The sequence below is a fragment of the Rattus norvegicus genome, chromosome 16 (genome assembly GCF_021556685.1).
Source record: "Rattus norvegicus strain SHRSP/BbbUtx chromosome 16, alternate assembly SHRSP_T2T, whole genome shotgun sequence".
Lineage (NCBI taxonomy): Eukaryota > Metazoa > Chordata > Mammalia > Rodentia > Muridae > Rattus > Rattus norvegicus.
The window spans coordinates 748,138-759,453 of NC_141549.1; positions in this window are offsets into that span (position 1 = coordinate 748,138).

An 11,316-nucleotide genomic window follows, 5' to 3' on the forward strand; every position below is an offset into this window, starting at 1 on the left:
TACTATGCAGGTACCAATGATTTTTAGGGATACTGGCTGTCTTGGTACTTGACTGTTGCTAAAACAGAGTGCCACAGACTGGGTAATTTATAAAGAACAGAAGTCCATTGCTCACGGTTTAGAGATTAGCAAAGCCAAGTCCAACAGGGGCTAGTTTTCTACTTTCAAGATGTCTTCTCAAGAGACAACATACTGTATTCTCACACAATGTAAAGCATGAAAGTGTGTCCAGTTCCCTTGACCTCTCTTCCAAGGTCACTAATCCCATTCATGAGGTAATTGCCTTCCATGCCCTTTAAGGAAGAAAGGCTCTCCCTCTAAAGACCACATTGACAATTAACTATCAGTGAGGGCTTTGGACGCACATGCAGACATCAACACTGACCATAATTAATTCCTTCTCAGTCAGGTTTACAAGTAACTGTCACCCTTTCTGCTCTTACTGCTACTTCTGCAGAGCTGGCAGACTTCGCTGGTTTTTTGGCAGCCCTAGTTCTGAAGAGGAAAAAAAAATACTCTCCTCCAGTCTGTAGTCACATGAGGTCGTACTCCGGGTTCTGCCTCTGTGCTCTGATCGTCAAGGTTGTTCAGCTTCCTCAATTAGCATTAGGGGTTGGTGACTTCGTGGTGAGACTTGGGGGGTGTTCTATGCAATATAGGATGGTGTCTTAGGTTTTCTATTATGAAGAAACACCATCACCAAGGCAATTCTTACAAAGGAAAACATTTAGCTGGGGCTCACTTACAGTTTCAGCAGTTCAGTCCATTATAGTCATGGCAAGAAACATGGAGACACACAGGCAGACATGGTGCTGGAAAAGGAGTTCTACATCTTGATCCACAGGCAGCAGAAGGAGACTGTGTATCACACTGGGCATAGCTTGAGCATAGGAGACCTCAAAGCCCCCCCACCCCAGTGACACACTTTCTCCAGCAAGGCAACACCAACTTCAACAAGGCCACAGCTCCTAATAGTGTCATTCTCTATGGGTCAAGCATTCAAACACAGGAGTCTATGGAGGCCATACCTATTTAAACACCACACATGGCTGATGTTATCCCTGGTTTCTACCCACTGAATTCCAGTAGCAAACAGCTAACAATATCTCTGGGCATTGTTTTGTTGTTGTTCGTGGTGGTGGTGGTAGCTTTCGTTTTGCTCGCTTGTTTGTTTGTTTTATCACATTGGCTGGAACTCACTGCTATATTTCTCCAAGGCCCTACAAACTGTGGAATAATAAACATTAGAGGATGAGGAGATATGCATTTGAAGAAAAGAAAGGAGTTTGCCCATGGGAAGCTCTGTGTGGTTTCATAGTGTCTGACTGGCCTCATGTTCTCACTCTGTGGAACCTTGCACGGATCATCACTGATGTGACACTCACTCATATGAGCCACATAGAACCAGAGCAAGAAGTTGCAAAAATAAAACAACCACAAAAATAAAATAAAATAAAAAACCACAGGGGGTTGAGCGTGACGTATGGGTACATCTCCGTCTTCAGGTCATTAACAAATTCTGAAAAGTTCAAGCAATAGTAAGGCAGTTAAAGATGGGCAGACTTCCTGCTGTTCTGTGCCTCAGCCAGCCCCAGTTCCCACCAGACCTGGTCCCCTCAGTTAGACACCTGCTCACAGGGACTCCCTTACACCTGTTCTCAGAGAGCAGGGCATGCTGCCAGGGAAGTAGTTTCAGCACTTCAGAGACTGAGGGAAAGAGGAAGGGAGACGCCTGGCTTCTAGTTTACCTTTACAGCTGTTCTTCAATATTTACACTATTTTTTTTTCAGCCTTGGCAGTAAAACTTCAGATCTGGGTCTGGAGAGATGACAGGATGTCACCCGGCTTTGTGGCTTCGAGACTCCAATTCATTCAAATTCTGAGAGACGTCTACCCCATACCTACTCTGGAAGCTTGCCTCTATCAACCTGGAACTCAGGCACCTTCCATAGCTCCCCACTTTCTACAAGGCAAAGCTCACTGCACAGCAGGGCACATGTGGTTCTGGGGACCACTGTGACAACTTACAGTAAACTCGGTAGTTTCAAAGGTGGAACTGTGTCTTTCTGCAGCCCTAGAGGCCGCGAGGCAGTGTGATTAAGGTATCAGCAAAGCTGGCTATACTTGTGGATCCAAGAGAGCATTGCTTGGGGCCTCTCTTGACATTGGCTGGCAATTGTTGGCATCCTTCACCGGCAACTCTGAACTCTTGTCTCTGCTTCCTGTTTCTGTGTATCTGTGTCTTGTCACTGTTCTTTTTCTTATGAGAACATCTGTCAAGCCCTTCAGGAGGGCCAAAAGAGCCTTACCTGGATCAATTACATTGGCAAAGATTCTTACTTCCCAGAAGAACAAGGTCACAGAGAGCACATAAGGTGTGTGCAGTAAGAGCCAGCCATACTCATCGCAGAGCTTGGGGAAGGGAAGACGTCTAGTGATGAGCATCCTGGCTCTGTTCTTTTGCTCACTTATCAGGGAATTAAGTAATGAGCCATGCTTAGCCATTGCCATCAGGGCCAACAATCTACCTGATTCTCCGGGGTCCTCTTCCTTCTACCATTTTGCCATGTGACCAGATTCAGGATTTCTAGTAATGTTCCCATCTCCTCAGGAAGTCTGCTTGGCCTACCTTGGGCTCACCAACCTCTCTTTCAGCAACACATCTCACAAGATCCTCAACTGCCTCACTGAAGAAAACTGTGAACTCCCTGGCTGAGCCCCTGCAAGACACCCACCAATTATGTGCTGACCACCAGGTTAGCAAGAACCAGTACTGTTCAGCTCTGTGATCTTGTGATGACTAATGATGGCTGCCCTTGACAGAACCTTGAATCACCCAGAAGACAGGTTTCTGGGAATGTCTATGAGGGAGATTTTAGATTAGGTTAATGGAGGGGCTAAAGACTCCTCCTCACAGTGGGTGACTCTGTTCTGTGGTCGAGGCTCCTGACTCCAAAAGGGAGAAAGGCCTGAGCACCAAAATCCATCCCCTTTTGCTTCCTTGCTGGGGACACAAAGTGTCCAGCTGCCTCGCACTCCTGGCTCCTGCCACCGTAACGTCCTGCCATGATGGGCTGTACACCCTCAAACCATGAGCCAAAACAACCCCCTTTCCCTTGAGTTGCTTTTTTAGGTGTTTTGTCATAGAATCAGGAGAAGTAGCTAATGCTACCTACCAAGGTGTAAGGGCAGGAGATCGAGAGAAGCTGGCCACCAGGAGCTTTGCCAAGCAGTGCCACTCCTAGGTTTTTATCATTGTCATGCTCCCTTTTCGGCCATTGACCTCTAAGAGCCTGAGGTCTCTGCAGTGCCTTGACCTCAAGTTCAAAGTCATAAGGCAAGCTAAGGCTTGTGACAGCATCCATGGAGCCTCTTGAGACAAAAGGCCACCGGGCTAAGACTCCAATCTGTGCATTCATTGCTGTCTCCTCTGCAAACGCTTTACATTGTACATGGGTCACCATCTGTCACCTGTGTGCTGTCAGTGCCTAGGGAGACAAGTGCCAAGGACAAGAGAGACTGCCTGTGAAGCCCTGCATGGCCCTGGCAGTGTGACTCAACAGGGAGGCCTCCAGCAAAGGAAAAGCTCTTCATATGCACCAGCTGCAGGACCTCTCACCACCAGGGTCTACACAGTCAATGCTGGGGTCCCTTTCCCCATCTCTACCCTGTGCTTCATAGCCACCACACATCTGTCACCAAGGTCTGCTGTCACATGGTTCACTGCCCTGGGGTATGTGGTCTGCTGTAGCGTACCCTTCCCTAAGTCTGGATAGCCCTCTATGAACCCCCACCTCCCGAAATAACTCACTACCAAGGCATCTCCATTGATTTTGGTGGAGATTGGCTCTGCTTTGAGCACACTTCCGCTGCTGGCATAGTGTGGAGACTGTGGAGGAGGACTGAACCTTGAGCCACAGTGCACGCTTCATATTAAATTGGTGCAGTGAGCTCTGCAGCTAACCAGTATGGGCTGCACCCAGGCACTCAAGTGCCCAACACACTGTACAGCAAACTCCCCTTGCATTCTGCAGTGTGCAAAGGCTTCAAACTCTTCCTCCACTGCCAACTCCTTTTTACCTAAATCCTTCTACATCATCTGCGACACAGTCTTTGAATGAGCCCTCCCTGCCGGCTTCTCCCTTGTTCCTCTTTCTGAGCATGGCTGAAAGCCAGAATGTTGAAGGACAAATGTGGAAAACATCCATGGTAAGGCAATTTTACAACTTTGCGGATCCATGAGCTCTGTGTGCACCCATGCATGTGCATGAGCTCATGTGAACCCAGGGCCTCATATAGACTAAGCACTGAGCTATTAACATGCCCTAGTCCAACCCAGACACAGATTCCAACAACAAAGTCAAGAAGCTCTTGGCCAGTGTCACGAAAGGCCAGCCTTGCCTCTGGACCCTAGCTCTATGAATGGCTTCTTATTTTCAGGGAGGGAGGTGGGCAGAGAACTAGAGAGATGCAGGCAAAAGCATTGCTCACTGCTTTACTTATTCAAATATTTGTCGACATGATAGCTCTCTGCGAGGCCGGCACACAGGACACTATATATTCAAACCACACGATTTCATGCAGTTCATCAGACACCTCCCGACACCACACGACACTGAGCACACCTGCACATGCCCCCAAAGTTCTTCCTTCTACTGCTCTGCAGCTCTGGGTCCCAGCCCCAGTCCCTACTCTTCTTCCTATGACTGTGCACCCACTTGCACGTCCTGCTGCAAAGGGAAAGGAATCACTTTGCCCACTTCAGTCTAGATTTTGCCCTTGGTCCTGTTTTAGATCCATCTGTGTTGTAGTGTATACCAGTTGCTTACCTCCTTTTGTGGCTGAGTAATATTCTTTTTGGAAGGATACACTACAGTCTGCTTCCTCCTTCTCAGTTAATAAGCATTTGAGCTGTTTTCTGTTTGAGCAAAGCTGTTGTGAAGTGGCTATACTGGGGTGTTTTCTTTTTCTCCTGGGTAGTGACGATCGGAAGGTTCCGGCACATGGGGAGAAGAGAGTTAACTTTTTAAGAAACAATATTTACCAGTGTAGCTGGGGCTCTTTCACATGCCTAGCAGCTATGTGAGAGTTCTGCTTCCTTCCCATCCTCGCCAACAGTGTTTTAAGTTTTACCTGCTCTGACAGTAGTGTGCTATTGTGCTTCTAATTTGCATTTCCCTAATTACTAATGCGGACGAGCATCTTTTCAAGTGGTTTCCCATCCAAATACCACCTTTTGTAAAGCTTCTATTCAAGTCTTTTGCTCACTTTTTTATTGTGCTGTTTTCTTAAGATTGATTTTTTTGAAAGTTCCTTAAATATTTGGATATGAGTTCTTTATTTTCTCACAGAATGTAGCTTGTGTTTTCATCCTGTCAATGGTGCCTTTTGAAAAAGCAGAAGGTGTTCATTTGCGTGGTGGTCAGGGCATCCATTGGTTATCTCATGAGGATTCATTCAAACATTGAAAACAAAGAAAGCTTCTGGTGACCATCAGTCAATATTCATGAAGGACCTACTGTGTGTTGGGAGCCAAGAACCTACTATGTACCAAGAACTGAGTACTCACTGTGTGCCAGGGACTGAGGGCCTGCTATGTCCAAGAATTAAGAAGCTACTATGAATTGAGGACTTAATGTGCCAGAAACTAAGAAACTACTATGTGCCAAGAATAAAGAACATACTGTGTGTTGGGGAATGCAAACCTACTGTGTGCTGGGGAAAGGAAGCCTTCCATGTGCCAGGAACTATGTGGCCCCAAGGAGAAAAAAGTATAAAATCCAGTGCCTGATTTCAGTTCTCAAACAGTAGAGAGGATAAGGGAGACCATGTGAACATTATTAAGGTTGTCTGAGAAGATCAGAGAATGATGGGGTTCCCAGGGGAGGAAAGAAGAAACGATTATGTGACCAAAAACTCATTCTTTAGGGTTCTGTTTTATTTGTGGGGAAAATGTGGTATCTGGGTTTAAAATACCTCCTCAGGCCACACATTGAAGGCTCCATTGTCAATCCATGGTCCTATGAGGAGCTGTAGGAAGCTTCGGGAGGTAGACCTAGCAGAAGGCTGTGAGGCTATTGGGGCTGTGCCTTTGCAGAGGCTGTCAGGAGCTCAGCCCCTGGCTCTCTTTCTCCCTCACCTCCCAGACATCATGACTTCCACACATGAAGTCCAATCATCGCTCAGGATGATGCCACAGAGCTGAGGCACCGTGGACTGAGATCTCTAAAACGATGAGCTCAAACAATCCTTTCTTCTTTTAAGTCATTTTATTTGCTTACCTCTTTCTTGTTTGCTTCATGTGATTCATGTGTGTGATGGGGACTGCACATGACTATGTGTATGGAGGGCAGAGGTTTGCCTTATCCAGCTTTTACACGAGTGTGAGAGTTCCAAACTCAGGACCTCATGCTTCTGCAGCAAATCCTTTAACAGGTATTCTGTCTCCTCGACCCTTTTCTTCCCATAGGCTGATCACCTCGGGTATTTTGTCATAGCCACAGAGAGCCGCCCTGATGATTGCTTTCCCTATTTACAGAAGGTGAAATGTTGGAACATGGGCCTCACTGAAGACAAAAGTGGTTTGGATCAAAAGCAGAGAAGAGCTGGCTGAGAGAAAATGCCAAGAAGGGGGAGGGGCTAAGAAGAGGAGGAAAATGACTAGAGAAAAAAAATACGAGGGAAGTTTCTAGTCGTAAAATAGAAATTAATGGATTATAGAGCAAGGACATTAAGAAAGATCTTTAAGGGGTTGCCGGAAATGGGAGAGCCAGGGCAACTCTGAGCTGTCATGTGGAGCATTTTATATAACAAACTGCTGGGGAAAGCTAATATAGGCTTTATCTGACAAAGGGTAACAGGCAGTGCAAGTTGGGGAGATGAAGGGAGAGGGGAGGTGCGGGAGAGCCCACACTGGGACACTTGAGCAGCTGGCCACACGGAAGCCCAGTGCTGCTTCAGGCCAAGCTGCTGTCCCCTGTACCTTGTTCATGTAGGGGACCCAGGACAGAGATTCCAGCCCACTTTGATTTGGGGACAGGGGACAGTGATATTCTTTGACATCGAGAACCACTTTTCAGGTTCCATTTCCCCCTGGAAGCCTCTTGAAAGGGAGTATGGGAGGGCCAGCTGAAGTCTTTTGTTCTTCATTCTCTGCAGTGTTAACACCCAAGCTGGGTGCTGGCATTTTGTGAATGAGATTGAGCCCAGCTAACACATGGCACCCTAAAATGGCAGTATAACTCTTCTCAGCTATATTAGCTGGGATTCACCAAAACTCAAAATGTAGCAGTGGGTTCAATACCCCAGCAGGCAAAGCACTTGCTATCCATGTGTGGGGACCTGAGTTCGGGTTCTCAGAACCAATCAAAGCCAGGGTAGTACTGTGAGTCTATAATCCCACTGTTTTTACTTCAGGATAGTAACCAGAGACAGGCAAATCCCCAGCATTTCATGGAGCAGAAGCCCTGGTATGAGTAATGGACCAGTGGAGAAACCCTGTCTCAAAGGAGGTAGAGAGAAAGGACCATCACTCAAGATTGCCCTCTACCTTGCCAAGAGTTGTGACATGCACACACATGTAATCACATAGAGGGAGGGGAAGAGATGGGGAGGGAGAGGGATAGGAGGCAGAGAGGGAGGGTACATATTGGTCTCTTTGTAAAAGGCCTTGGACCTATTCTTGCTAAACACTTCTGCTCAGGCAGCTGGGCAGGGCTTAGCAAGCTCAGTCATGTGGCCATGTGCTCAGCTATGTTACTTAGATTCAAATGTAACAATCAAAATACAGCAGTGGCTTAAAGGCAGGTAGGAGCATGGTCTCAAGGGAGGCCAGTCATATATTCCAACAACACTCTGCTCCCATAGAAGAAGAGGATATGGATCTTAAAGACAGCTAATACCCCAGCCACTTTGATGAGTCCCTCACATTAAGTCCTAAATTAAGGAAAATATAGACAGCAGCATGTGTTGAACTGCATATGGACCAGCAATTGCAGGTAAGATTCTGACACAGAAAACAAGAGTAGCTTGTTACAGGGTCTTGGGGAGGTGAATGGGCAGGTGTATGTGTGAGTGAGTGTGTGTGTGTGTGTGTGTGTGTGTGTGTGTGTGTGTGTGTGTGCGCGCGCGCGCGTGCGCACATATGTGTGCTCCTGTATATGCAAGTGAATTTGTGCATGGGAAAGGAATAAGAGATAATCCCAGGTCTCTTCCTCTGGTATAGTTCCCCACCATTTTGTTGTTATTGTTCATTATAAAGCAGAGTCTCTCTGACTGTTTTGGAACTCTCTCTCTCTAAGTTAGGCCAGTTGGTCTGCAAGCTGCAACTATTTACCTGTCTCCACATCCCTGATGCTAGAATTATAGGTACATACTGCGCACCACGTCCAGTCCTCCCCACTCCTTTAAGGTAGGTTCTGAAGATCAAACTCATGTTGTCTTATTTGTAAAGTAAGCACTTTACCGGTAAGCCCACCCTAATGGGCAACTTTGACTTGAGTGAAATAGGACAGAAAAAATGGGGTGGTTGGGGGGAGGTGAAGATTGACAATGACCCTCTGGGTCACCTACTCTGAGGTCACAGAAAAGCTATGGAACTGAGGGTGGGAACAGGGAGCCTGCAGTCTGATGGTGTCAACGGAGGAGGTGGATGTGAACAATCGGACTGGAGTGTGGCCCATGGAAAACCAAGCTATCACTAACTGGTTTGGCGGTGGGATGGGCCTCACCTTGAGGCTCTTCCTGAAAACTTGTCCTGCAGAGACTTGGGCAGAGAGTGGGAGATAAAGGAAAATAAATAAGGGGGGAAGGATGGAGGTCCCAGCCTCAGAATGTGAACTGTGCACCTTACACCACTAAGGGACACATTTAAATGGACAACTTCAGTCTTTGTACGTTTGTGCGTAAGCACCATAGATGAAATCTTTACTAAACAGGTACTCGGAGGTATTTAACAGCAGAAGCTCATTTACACGGTGACTTTCCCAGGATTGTCAATATGGCCTATTGGTCATTGGTGTGTGTATGCGTGCGTGCGTACGTGTGTGCATGTGTGCATGTGTGTGTGTGCATGTGTGCGCGCGTGCATGTATGCGTGTGTGCATGCGTGTGTGTATGCGTGCGTGTGTGCGTGCGTGTGTGTATGTGTGCATGTGTGCGTGTGTGTGTGTATGTGTGTGTGTGTGTGTGTGTTTGTATACATATATATGCTTCACATTCTATAGTGGACACCTACAGGTTATGTGTCTTCTTTGGGTCTCAATTTTTTAAGATGTGAAATGGGGATAATCATTTTGAGTTTTTATAATTGCACATATTTCTGAGGAACATGTGCATAGTTCTCTTCAAGGCTCCTGGGATCTATCACTCTTCAGAGAATTCCTCCATACTAGTGGAATCCTTCATGATCTAATGGCTTCTGCATTCTCTTACATGGAAACAACGTGCTGTAGGTGAAGTAGCTACAGCTGAGTACCTGTGAGGTTTTGTAACGGAAATTCTCTTTTCAAATTAAATATAGAGTTTGACATAAAGTTTTAATTTCTGGCCTTTCATCTCCTTTGTAGACTAATCTTGTCACCCCATTATTGAGTCTCTGAGATGAGGCTGTGCTGTGAACATCCACCTAAAGCAATTGTCTGAATCATTACAACATTTACTTTTAAATCCCCATTTTGGGTATTGGAATGATAGAGAATGCTGAAAGTTATTGGTTTTTATTTGTTCCTTCTTTCAATCATACTTAATTGTGCCATTATTGACCATCAAGCAACACATCAGAGGTTGTGTATGGGGAACAAAAAGTCATAGTCCCTGCCCTTTAGAAACTCACTTGAGGGGGCTGGGGATTTAGCTCAGTGGTAGAGCGCTTACCTAGGAAGCGCAAGGCCCTGGGTTCGGTCCCCAGCTCCGAAAAAAAAAAAGAACCAAAAAAAAAAAAAAAGAAACTCACTTGAGGAGCATGCAAGGAAGTGGCAATGTGGTTAAGCTCCCGGCACCTACAGTGGGCCAGCAGCAAGTGGACAGTCCCCATGAGAGGGGCCTTAGGAAGCTCTGACTTGAGCTGTGTTAGCGCACATGTGCAGTAATCAGGGTGGAAGTCTTTGCCAGGCCCCAGTAGACTAACAGAGACATTGAGTAAGCTTCCTTCCATGTCCTAAGCAGAAAGGAACAGAGTTATGTAGAGGGAGAACATAAGTAAAGTCCCAGGGCTAGCTCAGGTCAGGACAGAACTCACCAGTTCTGTGGGATAACTGTGGGATGAACAATATGTTTTTAAGCTCACAAATATTACAAGTAGTTGCTAGGCACCTCTTATCCAGAGGGATCAGGATAATAAAATATGTGCCTGGGGTCTGGGGAAGACATCTCAGAGATAGAGTGCTTGCCTAGCTGGGGCTCAAGACATAGAGGGGGAGAGATGGGTATGTAATTAACCAGGATAGGTGATCTGTTACAGAATGAAGGTCTGTGTCCCCACACCTATTTACCCTTAGACAAAGTGACTTGTCAAAGCCCTTACCTTCAATGGAGTAGTTTTTGGAGACAAAGCCTTCAAGGAACCAAGGTTAAAAGAGGTTATAAGGGTGGATGCTCTAGTTCCATAGGATTAGTGAACTCTAGAAACCAAGAGTTCTCCCCTCCCTCAGAACACACCAAAGACAGGTTATCAAGACATAGTGATGATCCAGGAGCTGAACTAATCAGAACCTTGACTTCTAACTGCCAGGATGGTGAGGAAATTGGTCTCTTACATTGGAGCATCCCCAGCCCCTATCTTCGCTGCAGCAACCTGCACAATCTTGCCCCCGGGGAGAACACAGGGGTTTTGATGATGGAAGAGACTGCCTGTCAGCTGCTGAGCTAGAACTGCTTGCAGTAGGCAGCAACCCTGACTGAGCCTGGAAACATCTGGAAACACTTAGATTTAAGGGAGATTCATAGTGGGGGAACATTCCAACTTAAGGAAATACCAAGGGCTGTTGGGAAGTGGGAAAGCAAGCATGAGGCCCACTGGGCTCAAGCTGTAAAAGATGTTGAAAGTCAGGGTACAAACATGGAGTCTCGGCCCATGTTACTGGGTTTTGACGTTTCATTGAGTCTTGTGCAGAGAGACCAAGGGTACAGCTCAACTGCAGGATGGTTACAGCAGTACAGGGGAATTACAGCAGCTACAGCAACTAGGGTGCAGCCCAGAGCAACAGGGAAGGGGAGGTGGCAAGAGAGAACCAGGAGTGCAGAGTCACTGAATTCTGTAGCCATTGGATGGTAGAGGAGAGTGGGAAATAGGTGTTAGTTGTGACAAGGTACACTCCC